The sequence below is a fragment of the Chanodichthys erythropterus genome, chromosome 3 (genome assembly GCF_024489055.1).
Source record: "Chanodichthys erythropterus isolate Z2021 chromosome 3, ASM2448905v1, whole genome shotgun sequence".
NCBI classification, from domain to species: Eukaryota; Metazoa; Chordata; class Actinopteri; order Cypriniformes; family Xenocyprididae; genus Chanodichthys; species Chanodichthys erythropterus.
Genome location: NC_090223.1, coordinates 64231665 through 64247048, shown reverse-complemented (window position 1 = coordinate 64247048; position 15384 = coordinate 64231665). Strand labels below are relative to the sequence as shown.

Sequence of the window (15384 nt, the reverse complement as noted above, 5' to 3'; positions counted from 1 at the left end):
GATCTTTGTTTGGGGTACATTCAGGGTCTCTCTTTAAATCACTTTATAAAAGACCCACATTTCTAACTTTCATTCAAGTGGATAACATGGATAATTTGACATGGTTTAGTGTAAGATTTTTGCCCATCTTTTGGAAAATGCAGTTTTAAAAGTAAAAAAAATCTTTCACCAGTAAATGGCTGCAGAGCTCCACCTTTTGATTTGTGCTATTTGACTAACTGAAATATATCTTTTCACAAGTTTTTTTTCAGTTGGATTCATATCTAAATATTATGAAATCACAATTATAAGAATAAAAATTACTTTTTGTCAAAGTTTATCTTTTTTTTTTTTTGCTGAATTTTTTTTTAATAATCTTACATTACGATTAGACCCTGCTTAGAACATGGACAAAATTCATCCTCAAAAACATTTTTGAATACGTACCATCTGAGGAGGCAACGGTTTCAGACAGATATCTTGTTGGCTTTTTGTGTGCCCTCTTTTTTTCGTTGTTGATCTTTCCTCTGTTTCAATATTTGAGGTCTCCACAACATGCCGGCATTTCTGGACACCTTTGGTGTATGAGTCTGGAAAATATGTTGTTGGTGTAAAGTATAGTTTTTTTCTTTTTTTTAAAGCAATTTTCTTGATAATTAGATATGATTTTAACAATCCTCACTGTACTGAAGATACTGTAGATTAATTTAAATAATGCAAAAACTATTAAATTACCTGTTCTTAGCCAGATTTTTTTTATTAGACACCGCCTCCACTTTCCTTTGTCTGGCATTGTGCAGTTTTTTACAAGCTGCCTTATGTTTCCAAATGTCCAGTAACAGAACGTTCCCTGAAAGAAAAAAAGGGGTTGCTTTACCATTCTTGAACAGACATTTATACTGTAAATGATTGCGAAAGCTTATTGAAACCAAAAACATACCTCTTTGGTCTCTTCCAACCACGAGGTTGGGACTAGTTCCACTGCACTGTCCTCTGTAAATTCCACCACTGCATATTTTTTTGTGTCCATCTGTTGAGATTAAATTAAACACACACACACACACACACACACACACACACATTATATATATATATATAAATAAATGTAAAGATAAAGATATTGCATTACAGTTATTCAACAACTTATTATTGCGTATTTGCGTATTATAACATTATAAATTTAATTTTAAATTTAATGAGTCTTGGAGTTTTCAGCAATGTCCTTGCTGTTGATGGAAGCTCTGGGTGTCCATTTGTTTTAAGTCCCCTCAGGAGATCATCTAAGGCATTATGTGTGATTAAGTGTTTTGTTGCCCATTCTTGTAAAAATGTTGTGAGGGAAGTTGAGGCTATTTCTTTTTCACTCTCAGTTCCTGAGATGAAATTTCCTTCACTGAGCCCATCATCCACACTGCCAGGTCCAGAACTGCAGCTTTCCCCACTGACCCCAATTTGCACACTTTCAATAACACTTGACAAGTTTTCATCAATGGAATTGATGTGTTGAGGTGCTATTGGAAGAGGTGTTATTGAATGAGGTGTTATCGGATGATCAGATGTTTCTGACGATTCCTCTCCTATAAACCTTTCAGCCAATGATCTTCGTGCATATTTCCACTGCCTTGTGTAGCGCTGCCTCTTGGATTTTGAATCCATTCTAAATTAAAAATATTACACTTGATAAAAATGTGGTAATGGCATATTTTGCAGTATTTCACTGTACCTACACTACATGGCCAAAAGAATGTGAACACTTAAACATCACACTCACTGGCAATCTTCAATCTTCTTATTGAGATTAACAGAAGTTTAGATGTTGATGTTTGGTTGAAAATGTTTCATTTGTGTGTTTGGTTTAGTTGGGCTATCGACCCTTGAATTTTCTCATTTTAGTTCTCTTTCAGTATTGTAGGTGTTTTCAGAAAACTTTTCTGCATTGATAAAGGAAGACATTAAAGATGTCTTTAACATCTAACTTTAAGTCTCAACATGGGCCAGAAAATATTGATGTTATGCTGCATGTTGCTTTATTTAAAAGCAATAACTGTGAAATCAGTAACACAGTGATGTTTATATTATCGCATGCATAATGGTTAACTGCAAGAGATTTGCATTTTACAGTGAAATTGTTTGATCCCAATTGAGGAAATGCCTGTAAAACTTTCCCTTTCAAAATTCTTTCCATACTTTTTTAAACCTCTCTGTAGATTTTTCAGACCATATTTAAACATAAATAGTAAATAAAGCAATTTTCAGCATAATATTTGGTATATAGCACAATCATATTTTCTGTTTTTGTTGTTGTTGTTTTCTTGAAGTGATGTGTCCTGCATATGCACCTCTGATACTGTCTTTAATGTTGCACTATCACAGCAAAGTCTGATTTAGATGATTGTTTGCTCCTCGTTTGCTGTTTGAGTGGCACATGTACATTTGTTAAGAGAAGTTTAAAAGAGTCATGATTAAGTTAAAGATAAACATTTTTGTGTGTGTAATAAAAATATGCACCTTGAACTCATTGTCATGTTTGAAAATCATTAAACGATTACAAAATTTTTGCCTTGAAATCACTGAAAAATTAATTTTTTTTTAGAAATTTTAGAAAACTGTATTGGGGCAACACAAATATTTCTATATACTTCTTACCTTTCCCTGAACTGTGGAGACCAGAGCAGCTGAGCACACAGTGCTTGCTGAAGCTTTGGCACTGATGGGTCAAGAGACTGGGGGAAAGGGGAGGGGGTAGAAGAGATTAGTGTTCTTGCTAACAGAAAGTGTCCATAATAACAGTTAAGTTGTGACCTGCCATTAAATAGAACAAGAAGAATTCAGCCCATCTTATTTGGGTAATTTGGATATAGTACTGTCCTGAATATACAGTTCTAAGTCAAAAAATAGCTGAATATATAAAATTAACCCGTTCAAAAATGTGCATACCCTTGATTCTTAATATTGTGTGTGGTTACCTTGTGATGGTTGTTCATGAGTCTCTAGTTTGTCCTGAACAGTTAAACTGACCACCGTTCTTCAGAAAAAATCCTTCAGGTCCTGCAAATTCTTCAGTTTACCAGCACCTTTTGCATATTTGAACCCTCTCCAGCAGTGACTGAATGATTTTGAGATCCATCTTTTCACACTGAGGACAACTGAGGGCCAGGGGTGAAAACGTTTGAACAAGAAGATGATGTGCAGGATCTGGAGAATTTTTCTGAAGAACGCTGGTCAGTTTTACTGTTCAGGACAAACAAGGGACTCATGAACAACCATCACAAAACATAAAAACAGTCGTGGATCATTCAGGTAACCACACACAGTTTTAAGAATCAACGGTAGGCTATGTAAACTTTTAAATGGGGTCATTTTTATAAATTCTGCTCTTTTTTTTCTCTTGTGCACTTTATGTAAACAACCATTATGTGAAATACTTTATTCAGAACAGATAACATGCAATTTTCATGATCCTTTTTTGTTAAAATGATTAACATTTTTTGCTGATTCTGCAAGGGGTAAACTTTTCAGTTGAGATTTCAAAAAACAAACAAAAAAAAAAAAATGGATTTGAGTTGGGGGTAAAACAACAAAATATTTTATTGAACAGCCATGTCTAGATAGGTAAAACAACATTAAAACATATGAAGTTACCTGAAAGTCTAAGATGACTTGTGTAGCTGCTGTTGACACAAGGAAAGGGGAGAGAAAGTAGAAATGTCTGAATATGATTTAAAATGCATTCAGTTTCATCAGTGGTTTTTGACTAAGGTTATGATGAACATGACAAATCATAGATGCAGGATGCATTTTAAAGAAGAAAAAAAAAATCTTCAGTTATTTAAAGAAACCCAAATATGTCTGATTGTTAGTCATACATATACTTACAAAGCCAAAAACGTTCTGTGCTGGGCTCTTAAAAGAGCCTTTGGGTGTATTTAACTGCTGTTAACACACAATGAAAGAGGAGAGAACATGAGTATACAAATTAAAATGCTTTCAGTTGCATCAGCGATTTCTGACTTCTCAGGATGTGTAGAATTATAACTTACAATAATCAGACGACAATTGACACTGAAAAAGAGAGAGAAGAGAATAATTATTTATAGTATAAATTACAAAAGTTACTTAAGGCTCTTGAACTATTAATAGCTTCTGAAAGTGCATGAAGATGAGAAGACTGCAGGCAGCAGTGCATCTGATAAAACTTTACAATAACAAGTAAGAAACCATATAAAGTCAGTAAAATACATGGTCATTCTTGAATATAATCATAATAATAACAATAACAATAGTAATATGCTAATTATTATTATTATTATTTGTATTATTTGTATTATTACTATTAAAACTAAAATAATAACAAAACATAATAACTGTTATTATTATTATTGGTATTACTAATACTAGTAACCAAATAACAAGTAAGAAACACAAGGGGATAGAAACATGTCTGAATATGATATAAATTAAAATGCATTCAGTTTCATCAGTGTTTTATGACTAAGGTTATGAGGAGCATGACAAATCAGAGATGCAGGATGCGTCTTAAAAAAAAAAAAATCAAACATACTTACAAAGCCAAAAACGTTCTGTGCTGGGCTCTTAAAAGAGCCTTTGGGTGTATTTAACTGCTGTTAACACACAATGAAAGAGGCGAGAACATGAGTATACAAATTAAAATGCTTTCAGTTGCATCAGCGATTTCTGACTTATCAGGATGTGTAGAATTATCACTTACAATAATCAGACGACAATCGACACTAAAAAAGAGAGAAGAGAATAATTATTAGTATAAATTACAAAAGTGAATTAAAGGCAGGGTAGGTAAAAAATGTATAAAAAAACTTTTTTTCAAAATTTGTTTAAACTTTATTTATATATCAATACATAATTAAAATGTAAGTACTCTGAAAAAGAAAGTATAAAAATCGAGTGTCTGTAGACCTCTCACGACTGTTTTAAAGACAGCTCATTATTTCCATTCACTCCACCCCCTCCCTTCTGGGCTCCTTCCAAAGCCACGCCCCCAAAACGCATGAACGCGCGACTCCGACCACTGAGCTGGAAGACGCATTATTTACCTGAGACGAGCGGAGAGGAAGGAGCACAGTGCATGTAGTGACATCTTGTCAGAATCACATGTAATAAAAATAACTTTATAATTATGAAGATAAACAAACAAGATGTATTTTAGTACTCACTATCAAGCTAGCATATTGATATTGGTAAAGTTTAAAATATATATTTTTTGATTCGCTAACGAGCTAGTTATCTATAAGGCAAAGCTAAAAACAGGTTGCATGATACACGTTTTTCCATTACCATCATTTACACTGTGATGAAGATGAATTTCGTCTAAGATTCATAACATATACGTTGTTCTACAGATAAACAGAGTAACATACACTCAAATATCAACTCACAACTGCATTGCAGACAAAATAATAACACACACATACAACAAAGTGTGTACGACACACACAGATACAAGATAAAGACATCAGTAAACATAGGTAGAGAATATAAAAACAAAACAAAGGCGAAAAAAACGTGCAGGTAAACTTACAGGTGAACATGGTAAAAGAGTTAGACAGAGGGTAAATATAGTTCTAAGAAAAGTTCCTAGATGCGGAGTAACGTTAGGCCTACTATCTGTTAAACATGTATTTAGTTATCTAAAGCAAAATTATGCACAATTCAACACTATAGCTATCATCTTGAGCTAGGCCTATAGATTATTTATCGTCTCTACTACGGCTCGCTAAGTAATGTTATGTTAGCTATATTACGCAGCTACGTGTGCTAATGACACATGCTTCATGAACAAATAAACAAAAAAATATGTATGATCAAAATACAAAAAGAAAGATTTACCTGTCCAGCAGAAATAAAGCCATCAAGGAGTCACTTTTCAGCCCCTTGAGTTCCCTCAGTTGAGAGGGAGTAAAATCTTTGCGTGGCAGGGGAGCTGCCGCGGTTATGCGCGCCTGCCTCGGGACCTGCCACTGTTATATGATGCATATATGATAAATGCCGATTGATGCATGCGTGCAAACTGTGCACAATCCTGCTCTCAGTTCTCGCCATCGCTGGAAAGCCACGCCGATATTAACTCGTTTTATTTCTTTGTTTATCCAAAGGCTTTTTGTTCATTGCCTTTTCTTGTACTGTTACTGTCTTCCTTTTTTTGCCTGGTTTGCCTTCACTAACTGCATAGGCCGGTACTGTGAATTTTGCTTGCTGTTTCTCTGCCATTGTTTTGGTATTCCTAGGATCGCGTGCCTCTTGAATTCCCCAAATCAAACGTGCGCGCGCAAGTGGGCAGGTCATGTGTGTCAAAAGGGTGGTTGCCATGGTTGCGAGAGAGTGACAGTCGCCTAAGCCAATCCTACGTTTCGTCCCGGATGGAAATAATGAGCTGTGTTAAATACAGATTAAACGGTCTAGAGTCACTCGATTTTTATACTCTTTTTATCAGAGTTCTTACATTTTAATTATGCATGGATATATATAGAAAGTTTAAACAAATTTGGAACAAAATTTTTTGCCTACCCTGCCTTTAATGATTAAATATTTAAATATTAAATAATATCAATAATAGTGGTAATAATAGGCCTATTAATAGGAAGAATTATAAAAATAATAACATTAAATAATTTATTAATACAATAATAGTATTATTGTTTATACTACTACTACTACTAATAATAATTATTATTATTAATACTGTTAACAATAATAATTCAAATAAAATATAATAATTGTATAATATAATCATTTAAAATATAATAATTTTAAACATTAATTAATTAAATATATTTAAATATGAAATATTAATAGTAGTAGTATCAATAATAATAATAATAATAACAATAATAATATTTTTTTTAATTAAATTAAAAAATTTCAATATTTAATTTCATTATACAGTTTTCATCTTACAGCGGCTTTTGTCTCGCTCTAGAAGTGACGCGTGTGCGCGCTCGCAGCCCTGAAGGCGCTACTTTCCATACAAAGTGAATAGGCCTATATTATAATTACAAAGTGAACATATTATAATTGTAGAATTTATTTCTTTTTACGCAAGGTTAACAGGAAAGACATAACTCTGAAATGAAAGAGCTTCTCTCAATCCGAGCGGATATGCTCTATTATCCCAAGTGACGTCACACAGACTAACGGCATTTAACGGTATTTAACGCTATACCAGGTATTTGACGGTGCTGATAAATGGATAAAAAGACAGAAATCCATTGTTTATGTGAACAATATATGTACATTTACTGGAAATGACAGTTAATCAGTTTTATGACAATTTAAAAGGTTCGTTATGTAAAAGTGGCCGTTATTTGGTATACCCTGAGTATAGGCTATAATTAGATTTTATTATTTGCTTTCTTTCTTCAAGTTTTAAATGTTATTTAAATTTATAGTGGGTTCATACATTTACATTAAAGTCATTTATACATTACAAAGTAATTTACCTAAATCGGTTAAATAAAAAAGTACTTTACCTGAGAAAAACTCGTAGGATGGGATTTCCTCTCACAAGGTACCGTGCTCTGCGCGCGGTGGACACAAGACCCCAGCTTATATATGCCCGCCGGCAGGTTTCGCGGGCTTGGCACGCGAGTAAGAATTTAAATGAAGACAATATATATATATATATATATATATATATATATATATATATATATATATATATATATATATATATATATATATAAAATGTACATTTTGATTCCTTGTATATTATATATAAACTTAGATTTATTGTATTATATTATATTATATTATTAATTAATTAACAATTGTTTTGGTGATACCTGGATGTGGAAATATGTATAATATAGTATATAATGTATATAATATTAAACAACCCATAGGTGGCGATATCGCTAGTCAAAGATGCTGGAAGAGAAGAAGCATGTATGCACGAGAGAACTACGTTGCGTAGGACCATTTGATGTTTTTGACGTGCAAGTGGTTGGAGGTAAGTAGTATATGTGTTATGTTGAAATTGTATTGTATTTTATCGTAGTAGTCATTTGTGGGATATATGTGTGTTTTCCCCCCGACGTGCACCACAGTGTATGCAGTCTATGGTATGCACGCGCTAAATAAAATTACTTTGAAAATGGATCACTGTTAAAATCTATCTTTACTATTGAAACTTAATCAAATGTGTCAGAGAAGTTATATGTTATTAGGTGTTTATTACAAAGAATACCATGACAAATAATGGCTATTGAGTAACGTTAATCACATATTTTGTAGAGGGGGTGAAAATTAATATGTCACCTGAAATTAACCCAAATTACAGGGGGTAAAAATGACATTAGTGAAAGTGAAGACCAAGTATTGATTTTATATCATTTTATTAATTTTGTTTATTGAAAAAAAGGTGAAAGTGCCATGTGAAGGCCAAGTATGGTAACCCAGAATTTGTCCTCTGCTATTAACCCATTGAAGTTAGTGCACACACATTAGGTGTAGTGAGTAGTGAAGACACACACACACACAGAGCAGTGGGCAACCATTCACTTTTGGTGCCTGGTGCAATTGGGGTTTAGGTGCCTTGCTCAAGGGCACCTCAGTAATTTCCTGCCTGTATTGAGACTCGAACCTGTGACCTTCAGGTTACAAGTTTGACTCCCTAACCATTAGGCTTGGTAGGTCTATTTGGAAAATCTGTTGTTTTTAGCAATATTTGTTGCTATTTTAATACCCCATACCTGTAACTAAAGAAATATTTAATATATCTTAATATCCTTTTAGATTCTGGTTCTTAAACTTTCTTTTGTTATTGTCATTTTGAAGGCCCTATACTGTTTAATTCTAGAGATATTGGGATCTCAGTATAATTTCATGAATAAATTGTTAAATTGACACCTTTTCAGTGGCCTGAAAAATGCATATCATATGCTAAATTATGACTTTGTTTTTCTCCATAGAGTTCTTTTGATTTTGGACTTGGAAGCCTCCACAGACAGTGGGGAATTTGACATTTCCCCCAGCCGTTTGACCACTTGAGTAAGTGGCTGCTTTCCTGACCTTACGAGACGTTTCAGTTTCCCAAAATCGGTCCCGGAAGATGCACCATTGAATGTATATTGTACACCATGAAGTGATTTATTTTGTTTCTCCAACAAAGTATGTCATCAGCTCTTTACAGTAGCTGTTGTGGTCCACTGCCAGAGTAGGGCAGAGCAGAAGACCCAAGGCAACACTGAACGCCATGAAATGTTCGTACAACTGGTCCGCCAGAATTCCCTTCAGCACCACTGTATACAGGTTCCTTGGTTTTTGGGCAAAACAGCTTGGAATGTCCTCCTTCCCTTGGAGTGACAGCAGCCATTGGGTCACTTCATTTATTTGCCCAGCAGACATTCTCACCTTTCTGTCTCCTCTAACCCACTCTGTGATGAGCTTTTTCATTACACCCAGGCAGGCTTGGTGCATGTAGTCGATTGGAAATTGCTCTACCATGTCCAGTGGGAGGTTCAAAAATGGAGACATTGGAATGTCTTCATTCTCCTGACGTCTTGTCATTTCAGCACGGTATGTGGCATTGGTCCGTAGACTTTTTTTACCATGGCTCTTGCGGGTGCGTCACACACAACACATCTGTTTTTTTATGTCTTTTCCATCCAAACCATTTTCAAGTAGTTCCTGAATGTCTTTTATGGCTTCTTCTGTAAAATCCAGGTTTGCTGGTTTGGTGGGACCAATTGGCAGTGTTACTGGGAAGACATTGATGGGTGACAGGTGAATGGCACAGCGGATGGGCCATGACGTCTTATCATGTGTCACTGGTGCATAGAATGAGGTTGTTCACCTCTGGGTAAGTCACATGCCCAGAAAGGAAGCACCATAACAACATCATATAATTTATTACAAGTGACCATCAGATTTTTACATCACTTTAAAAATGTAAATCAGATCCGTAAAGCTAAAGCAAATTTCTTTATTGAGATAATTAAAGGGACAAATGGAAATGGAAAATTAATATGGGAAAATTTAAATGATCTGTTAGGACGAAATAAAGATATAAATTTCAAAGACCTGCAACTTCAAGTTAAAGGTATGCTAACTGATAATTTAGACATTATCGTCAATAGCTTTAACAGATACTTTATTAGCTCAGTTGAGGATTTGACAATGCATTTTAAATGCCCAAACATCCCATACAAGCCTCTAGATGCTAATAAACCAATATTTAGTATACAGGATATATCTGTTCCTGACGTTATAAAAATAATTTCATCTCTAAAAAGTTCAAAAGCCAGAGATACTTTTGGTTTCACTAATGATCTTTTAAAACTCCATAAAGAGGCTCTTGCAAGCCCAATTGCACACCTGATAAATCTATCTATAAAACAGGGAATAGTGCCCTAAACATGGAAGACTGCTAGGGTTATCCCAGTCTTTAAGGCTGGTGATAAGTCAAAACCAGAGAATTTTCGTCCAATAAGCATTCTACCAATAATTTCAAAATAGCTGAAAAATGGGTTGCCTCACAGTTAATTGAACACCTAAACAGTAGTGATACCCCTTTCCATCCAATTCATTTTGGATTTCGCAAACATCACTCTACAGAAACAGCCACTTGTTATTTTCTTGAGAATTTAAAAAGCGGGCTTTGTAGGGGCTGTTTTTCTGGACTTGAAACGAGCCTTTGATACCATTAATCATAATGTGCTTCTTGCTAAATTGACTTATTTTAATTTCTCTGAAAGAGCACATTGTTGGATGCAATCATATTTGTCAGACAGAAAACAAGCTGTACAAATAGGAAATTCACAGTCATCTTATCTTACTTGTTCTGCTGGAGTCCCACAAGGCTCAATACTGGGACCGATTTTATTCAGTCTCTATGTTAATAACTTACCAAATGTCTGTTCAAATATAAAAATGCAATTATACGCTGATGATACAGTATTGTATTCTCACGGCAGCCAGCAGTGGGGCCAGAGCCATCTGTCTTTGTCATTGGAGATAGACTAGATGTGTTAGAACAATTTAAGTATCTTGGTGTGGTCTTTGATTCACATCTGACATTTAAGCAACATGTAAAAAAAAAATCACAAATATTATAAAATTTAACTTGTCAAATTTCCAACGTATAAGGCCTTTTCTTACTGTTGAGTCAGCAAAGGCTTATATGCATGCAATGATATTTACTCACATAACTTAATGTTATACAATCTGGTCTCATACAACTGAGAGCATCTTAAAACCCCTCAAGGGTTTTTGGCGACTTACTTAATGTACAATGGCGCAGAACTATTTAGCCAAATGGTGGTGTCTAGCTCAAGTTAGGAATTGTGACAATTACTTAACCTTTAAAAAAAAACCTTAAACAATGGCTGAAATCAAACCAGCGATGTACCCATATGTAAATAATTTTCTTATTGGATGTCTGTTCATAGTGGCCTTTTAACTTCTATGTGACTGCTGTTTACAGTACTTAGTCTTTGTTGTTCTGTGTAATATGTCTACATGTATGTTGTTATGTTTGTAAATAATCTGTATTTTGTGTTTTATGATACCTGCCTTAGGACAACGGATGAAATTGTGCTAATTCCAGCATATTTACACTGATGCTCATTGCTGATTTGTTGATCAATGTGCACTGTCCTAATTCAAATAAAAAATAAAATAAATAAATAAATCATATAATTAAAATAGGACACAGCCAAGCTGGCAAAATAATATAAAATGTTTAATAGATAAATAAAATTTGTAAATGATTGTTTTGACACACCCATTTTAGATCTTGGAGTCACTACTAATGAGCTGATAACCTTAATCAGGTGTGTTTGATTGAGGAGACAACGTGCAGTGCTGGTGGGCCTCCAGGAATGTGGTTGGGAACCACTATCCTAATTGTTTACATTTTGCATAAAGTATAATAGCTGTCATCGTTCAGATTATTAATGCAAGGTTCATCCAAACTGTATTTAATGTAAAGCTCCAATTAAATTAAGATAATTATTCACTCACAAATAAATCTCTCAATGAGTAAAATTGTCTCTATTGACTACACATTATGTACAGTTGTGCTCAAAATTATTCATACCCTTTGTAAATATAATCAAAGAAGGCTGTGAAAATAAATCTGCATTGTTCATCCTTTTGATCTTTTATTTTAAAACTTTATAAAAATCAAACCGTTCATTGGAGAATAAGAATTTTAAATGGTTAATAATACTAATAATAATCTCATTGTGAAATAAATGATTTTCTATAATACACATTGCTCACAATTAATCATACCCTTTTATTCAAAACTTTTTTAACCTCCTTTTGCCAAGATAGCCATTATATGACTTCTAACAGTGACAGTCAGGTTGATTTTTTTTTTTTTTTTTTTTTTTTTTAATCTTTTGCTGTTTGATAGAATCAATGATGCCATGTATCTGAACAAGATGTCCAGGATCTCCGGCGGAAAAATAGGCCCACAATATTCCAGCAGTACATTTCATAGCTCTTATCTTGACAAAAAAAGAGGTTACAAACAGATTAAAAGGGTATGATTAATTGTGAGCAGTGTGTATTAGAGAAAAAAACATTTATTTCATAATGAGATTATTATATTATTAGTATTATTAACCATTTAAAATTCTTATTCTCCAATAAACGGTTGCAGATTTATTTTCACAGCCTTCTTTGGTAATATTTACCAAGGGTATGAATAATTGTGAGCACAACTGTATGTAATGACAAGTAAGTTTATATTTTTAATTATTTCCCTGGTTCAGAAAGTAACAGTGGCTGTGATAAACTTTCACCTTATAAAGATGTTTCTGTCAAATATGCCTGCTCCTGAGCAAGTTTGAGCTTAATGACTTCAAAGAATCTAACAATCCTGGATCATCTCTAATCATCAACTGTAAATACTGATGATTAATCCACATACGAAAAACAAACCCCTGTTGTTTACCTGTCGATGATGATTATCATTATTAATTTAATCTCCGATCATTATTTTACAGGTGTTCATCTGTTTCCTTATTTGGCTGGTTTGGAAGGATTACAGAAAAGACACAGATGGTTGAATGGTCAATGACACAAAACAGGCAGAAGAAATACAACACAAGTACAAGGGTTAAGTTAAACATGAACTTTTTGTAGTGTCCATGGAAATGTGCAAAACCATCTGACTGGCTTCTAGTTAATCCTGCCTGACTGTGTAGTGTCATTTTAACATAAAGCTTCCAGAGCCCTCAAAGTGTCAGTCTCCAGCGTTGCAGGCTCATGGACATATGCTACAAAAATTCTTGGCGAAACTCTCTGCAAAAAAAATAAACCTATATATAATTTACTCATTACTACATGTGACAACAGTGTTTATAGCACCTTAAATTGTAATTTACTTTCCCTAATGTTGCTCCAGTCATGTATGACCTTTTGTTTCATGGAACAACACCTAGTTGTGAGTTGTAACAATTTAAAACATTAACCCCCATCTTTTAATATCTAAATAATAGCCAAGTGAAATCAGCATTACAATGTTTCCAATATGCTTCTAATTTATTATCTCCCTTTAACCCTTTGATGCACAAGCTATGAAAACCCCTTCTAATGCGCAACATGGGTCAAAAATGACCCGTATTCATTTCCTATGTAATTTCAATCATGGTTGAGTGTTTCTTTGCTGAATCTTTGAAAGAAATGTATTTTATCATTAATTTATTCCAGGTATTCCTTAAATATCTTGTTTTTGATTGACAAAAATCATTATGTTCATTTTTTCTTTCTTACTTTATAAACAAACAGTTTTTGTTTGTCTACATCAATTTTACACACATGGGTCAAAAATGACCCGTATTCATTTCCTATTTAATTTCAGTCATGACTGAGTGTTTCTTCGCTGAATCTTTGAAAGAAATTTATTTTATCATTTATTTATTTCAGGTATTACTTAAATATCTTGTTTTTGATTTTCTACAAATAATTATGTTTATTTTTCTTTCTTACTTTATAAACAAACACAGTTTCTACATCAATTTTACACACATGGGTCAAAAATGACCGGTATTCATTTCCTATGTAATTTCAGTCATGACTGAGTGTTTCTTCGCTGAATCTTTTATACTGTGTTTGTTTATAAAGTAAGAAAGAAAAATAAACATAATTATTTGTAGAAAATCAAAAACAAGATATTTAAGTAATACCTGAAATAAATAAATGATAAAATAAATTTCTTTCAAAGATTCAGCGAAGAAACACTCAGTCATGACTGAAATTACATAGGAAATGAATACGGGTCATTTTTGACCCATGTGTGTAAAATTGATGTAGACAAACAAAAACTGTGTTTGTTTATAAAGTAAGAAAGAAAAAATGAACATAATGATTTTTTACAATCAAAAACAAGATATTTAAGGAATACCTGGAATAAATGAATGATAAAATACATTTCTTTTAAAGATTCAGCAAAGAAACACTCAACCATGATTGAAATTACATAGGAAATGAATACGGGTCATTTTTGACCCATGTTGCGCATTAGAAGGGTAGTGATACAAAAATGATTTTTATTAAAAAAGTAAGAAAGAAAAAATTAAAATGAGGATTTGTGATGATCAAAAACAAGTTAATTGAGGAATACCTGGAATACTGAATGATTAAAATAATTTCTTGCAAAGATATAGAAAATAAAAACTCAGCCGGGTCATTTTTGACCCATGTTGTGCATCAAAGGGTTAATAGTGCTGCAGCTGCTCACCAAGGCTCTCTCAATTTAAAATGGACACACTATCCCTGACATCGCTGCCTATCACTGTTTTATTGTGTATGGGGATGTTCTTTATGTTGATTTTGAGTGATGTTGATTATTTTGTTGCTTACTGTTGTGTACATGAAGCTGAAACCATTCTTTACACTCTTGCCCCCCCTCCCCCTTTTTTTGGTCCTGCTTTAAAACTATTTCCCGAGTTATATCTTTTTAATGCTGTAACAAGACGTTGTTCTGTTGTTCCATTTGTTCCTGTTTTAATAAAACATTTTAAAAATGAATTGCTATTGTATTGTCGTCTTTAGTCTTGCCCAAGAGATTACAACCCAAAAATGTGTGTGTAATGGTAAAAAACACAAATAGTTACATTGTCTTACCTGACTGCCTCTTTTTTCTTTTTTTCCTAGTGAGCTGAGTACAGAAATGTTTGACCACTTATTCATGTAGTGCAGCTGTTTGAACACTAGACCTGGTTAATGTACTGTCTTACACCATATTATACAGATGGATATTATACAGTTAATTTTCGTCCGAAAATGTTTACAGCAAAACACAAAAAATATTGTGCATGAGCGTCCTCTACTGTGAGATAATGGTAATGTAATATCTGGCTTGTTGAATTAACTGATCACAGTTTCGGTGAATATTTTTTATTACAAATTACATCTTAG

General features: G+C 33.5%; 2 long non-coding RNA genes across 5 annotated transcripts; one reads left to right on the top strand and one right to left on the bottom strand.

The window, feature by feature from the left end:
- Nucleotides 1-527: 527 nt before the first annotated feature.
- Nucleotides 528-5879, bottom strand: LOC137007809 (uncharacterized). 3 transcript variants are annotated; one of them, XR_010892671.1, is made up of 9 exons: nt 4709-5879; nt 4545-4601; nt 4020-4041; nt 3856-3912; nt 3622-3650; nt 2626-2702; nt 920-1009; nt 715-829; nt 528-569 (listed from the first exon to the last, which is right to left on the bottom strand). It is a non-coding gene; the product is annotated as an uncharacterized lncRNA (long non-coding RNA). The 3 variants fall into 3 exon arrangements; XR_010892670.1 differs by lacking the exon at nt 528-569 and having other exon boundaries at nt 601-829; XR_010892669.1 differs by lacking the exon at nt 528-569 and having other exon boundaries at nt 601-1009.
- A 1841-nt stretch (nt 5880-7720) lies between these two features.
- Nucleotides 7721-13781, top strand: LOC137007754 (uncharacterized). 2 transcript variants are annotated; one of them, XR_010892655.1, is made up of 4 exons: nt 7721-7963; nt 8925-9531; nt 9679-9814; nt 12969-13781. It is a non-coding gene; the product is annotated as an uncharacterized lncRNA (long non-coding RNA). The 2 variants fall into 2 exon arrangements; XR_010892654.1 differs by having other exon boundaries at nt 7721-9531.
- The last annotated feature ends 1603 nt before the right edge of the window (nt 13782-15384 follow it).